Raw genomic sequence first — 2,931 nt, forward strand, 5'->3', positions numbered from 1 at the left:
GTCTTGATTGCATGTTTGATCGATTTCAGATTGAAGAAGTTGGTAGAATCCTTCTATTTCATCTTCACTGGCTTTAGTGGTTGGTGCATAAATTTCAATAATAGTGGTATTAACGGTGCTTCCCTGTAGGCACATGGATATTAACCTATGACTTACAGCATTGTACTTCATGACTGATCTGGATATGTTCTTTTTGACGATGAATGCAACATCATTCCTTTTCGATTCGTCATTCCCTGCATAGTAAACCATGTGGTTGTAAGATTCAAAATGGCCAATACCAGTCCTTTTCAGCTCACTAATTCCTAAGATATCTATGTTAATGCGTTCCATTTAATTTTTCACAACTTCCAATTTTCCCAGGTTTGTACTTCATACATTCCATGTTCCAATTTTCAATGGATGTTTCCAGCTGTCTCTCTTTATTTTGAGTTGTGGCCTATCAGCAAATGTGCTTTTCTCCCCCGAGCTTAACTCTATTCATGTTCTGTGTGCTTTTCTCCCCCGAGCTTAACTCTATTCATGTTGTCATGGTCAACTCTACTCTGAGGAGGCATTTTTTTTCCCTCAGTCACATTCTGAGTGCCTTCCTACCTTCTGGTCCTGTATCTGATAGTGTTTCTCTGCTATTCATAGAGTTTTCAGTGACTAGCGATTTGGAAGTAGTTTGTCACTCTTTCTTCCTAGTCTGTCTTTGTCTGGAAGCTCATCTGAAACCTGTCCACTATGGGTGACCCTGCCGGTTATTTAAAATACTGGTGGCATAGCGCTCAGAATCACAGGAGCTCAAACCACCACAGCACGACAGACAGACAAGTGGTGGCCTCAGGCGTATTTACTGGGTATGATTTCAAAAGCTTGTTCCAAAAGCTTATGTTCTTCTGTTTCCAAGGGGTGCTATCTATTCATGGACCTACTTTAAACCGTCCTGAAGGTGTTGCATTGTCTCCTTTGGTACCACTCCATGTTCATTTTTAAATTTATCAAAAGTCTTCTTGTTTATGTCATCTTTTTGATGAGGGTCAAGTTTTTGGAGGCTATTTGCTTTGTCAATAATATCTTTGGAAGTTCTATTAACTACAAAAGAAGAATGTATGTTCATGTAATTGGCAGTGACTTTCCATCTTGAATTTGTTCCAGCAGGGAAGAGTTTCACAGCTTTCATGAGTAACTGCAGATCATATTCTGACCAATTTTTACCGCCATTTCCAAGTCTGCCAGCTGATTTCTCAGCAGTCTAAGATGCTTGTCACATATGAGCCTCGGCTTCTTTTTCTATTCTAATTTGTTCATTTATCTCTTGTATCTGTTTTTCCAGAGCAGTCTTTCCTACTTCCTTTGTAGATGATGTGAGTATTTCATTCAAGCACTACAAGCTTGCTAGTTTAAGTTGGTCACAAAGTTTTTGCACTTCTTTCATCATTTTAACCTGCTCTGACTCATTGTCAGAAAAGTGACTCCAGGTCTTGCATGAATTTCGAAGTTTCTGTCTTTCCCTCTTAATGGCTTTTTTCTGAATATCTTTCTCCTTCTTCACCAATAATGCTTGCTGTCTAACTTCCTCTTCTTCTTTTTCTTTAGCTAACTGAGCAGCTTCTAATTCAGCTTGTCTTTGCTTTTCTTTAGCTTCTTGTTCCTTCCGTTTGGCTTCTGCTTTCTTCTCTGCTTCTTTCTTGGCTGTTTCTTCTTCATTGTTTTTTTTTTTTTCCCCTTGGGTCACAGTTATATGCATTATCAACCAGTGTCCTTATTCTGTTAATTTCTTCTTCTTTCCTTTGTGCCCTTGTTACTGTATTCTGCTTTTCAATCCATTTTCTCTTACCACGACATTCTGCTTTTTCTTTTTCTTCTTCATCTAAATAAGAAAACTCTCTCCACGAATCAAAATTATACCAGAAGGAATAAAATGCATCTACATCCTCAAATGATGAATTCGTATCACCAAGTTTAGGAACAGGTTTTGTCTTTGTTTTTTTTTTTTAATTTGACCACCTGGAATTCCTTTCAAACAAGGGTGAAAACACTTCGAAGAAATTGTCTTTTGCTTCACTTTTGGAAGGAACTGAATTATCAAAAGTATGATCTACACTGTTAAATGCTCATCTTTTCACTGGATCAGACAGCATTTCATAAGCTTTAGTTATGCAGGTGAAGTGGTCTTTAGCTCCTTCTTTAATTGCCTCTCCAGCTGCTTTCCGTTTGTCTGGGTGATGATTTTAAAACTACTGCTTTATGAGCTGTTTTGATCTGTCTCTGTGTAGCTTTGTATCTTACATGGACAAGTCCAAGAACTGCATAAGGATCCTGGTTCTTCCGGTCTTTAGGATCAAGTGTTTTCAAAAAGGGAATCTCTTTTAAGTGCAATTCTTCATCTTCTGATTCCTCGGATAACTCTTTCTTATCTTCCGGTTCCCGAGGTCAGAGCACGGGTGATGGCGGTGCCTTGGCTTTCCCCAGTGCTCTGTAGGAGCAGCATGATGGCGCCGGGCCTAGCACCGCAGATGCGTTGGTTCGCGTCCCAGGCAGAGGGAGTTTAGCGTTTCCCTATGGCTCTGTCTTCCCGTCGGAGCCTCACGCCTAGGTTCTACGCCACCCAAGAAGCGGCACATGGAGACGGTCAATCAAAAATATCTTTAATAAAATAAAATATGAGACAAGCAAATATGTTTCATAAGAAGTACAGCCATAATGCTCCTTAGAAGCGAGGTTGGCAACACTTTGTCATTACTTTTATATGTTGTAAGGAAGGATCAGTTCTTGGAAAATTGAATTATCAATTGAAAAATGATAGACCCACAACAAGATGGATTGACAGCATGACAGCAACAGTAGACTCAAACCCAACAATAATTGTGAGTATGACTTAGGAACAGGCAGAGTTTTTTTCTGCTGTGCATAGTGTTGTGATGAGATCCAACAACATTATCAACT

The 2,931-nt window shown here is 39.4% G+C and overlaps 1 pseudogene; it reads right to left on the bottom strand.

The window, feature by feature from the left end:
- Positions 1-776: 776 nt before the first annotated feature.
- LOC102834137 lies at positions 777-2,418 on the bottom strand (annotated as a pseudogene).
- Positions 2,419-2,931: the final 513 nt, after the last annotated feature.

Source organism: Chrysochloris asiatica, unplaced genomic scaffold, assembly GCF_000296735.1.
Source record: "Chrysochloris asiatica unplaced genomic scaffold, ChrAsi1.0 scaffold00300, whole genome shotgun sequence".
Lineage (NCBI taxonomy): Eukaryota > Metazoa > Chordata > Mammalia > Afrosoricida > Chrysochloridae > Chrysochloris > Chrysochloris asiatica.